Genomic DNA, 1134 nt, shown 5'->3' on the forward strand with positions numbered 1-1134 from the left:
TTTGCAAAGGCAACATTTTACCCCAAATATTCAATAGCAAGCTATAGAAACTTGTATTAATAATTTGCCAAGCGGAATAATAATAATGATCCTTTACAACGACAGCAATAACAATAATAACGGCCATGATATGCCTATTATTCAATTGAATTACTGAAAAACAACAATACTCTGGTGAAAATTTGAATCTCGGTCGATGTACAAACATTTATAAGCAAACGGCTAACAAGTAAAGATAGAACCAAAGCTTTCAAACAACACTAGTCCTTCCCCCAATGGTATTGCGTGTTGTTCTATCTGGAGCTGATCGATAACACATCAATATTTCTTGATCGAGAAGATCAAGATGATCAAGATCAAGAAGTTAAAAAAACAGTACAATGTAAAGAAATGTAGATGATTTGAAGAAGGCATAGCCAAAAAAGCAAAGCTTGTGACAGGCATGCTTAGACAATATGACAAAAAATAAAAATAAATAAATAAATAAAAATAAATAAAAAAATAAAATTGTATTTAAAAAAAATAAATAAAATACGTAAATAAATAAACAAATAATTGAGTAGGTAAAAATCACTTTAAAAAAGTACAAAGTACAAAGTGATCAAGAAGATCAAGATTAAGAAGATCAAGAAGATCAAGATCAAGAAGATCAAGAAGAGCAAGATCAAGAAGATCAAGATCAAGAAGAGCAAGATCAAGAAGATCAAGAAGAGCAAGATCAAGAAGAGCAAGATCAAGAAGAGCAAGATCAAGAAGATCAAGAAGATCAAGAAGAGCAAGAAGATCAAGATCAAGAAGATCAAGAAGAGCAAGATCAAGAAGAGCAAGATCAAGAAGATCAAGAAGATCAAGAAGAGCAAGATCAAGAAGATCAAGATCAAGAAGAGCAAGATCAAGAGGCAATATAATAGTGGCCAAGTGACCTTTCATACAGAAGAACGTCCCGAATTTAAATCCTGGTTGAGACACTGTCTGATTCCCTCTTTATTTGTTGAAAATCTTTACACAGCGATCACAAGATGGGTTAGTTTATCTCTTTTTTTGTATTACAATTATAGGCAAAAGCAAACATGTAAACGTTTGACAGCGATAGATATAACCTAAACTTTCGAACAACACTAGTCCTTCTTCAGT

This window comes from Anneissia japonica, unplaced genomic scaffold (genome assembly GCF_011630105.1).
Source record: "Anneissia japonica isolate Jap-2015-1 unplaced genomic scaffold, ASM1163010v1 scaffold284800_len683186_cov164, whole genome shotgun sequence".
Classification (NCBI taxonomy): Eukaryota; Metazoa; Echinodermata; class Crinoidea; order Comatulida; family Comatulidae; genus Anneissia; species Anneissia japonica.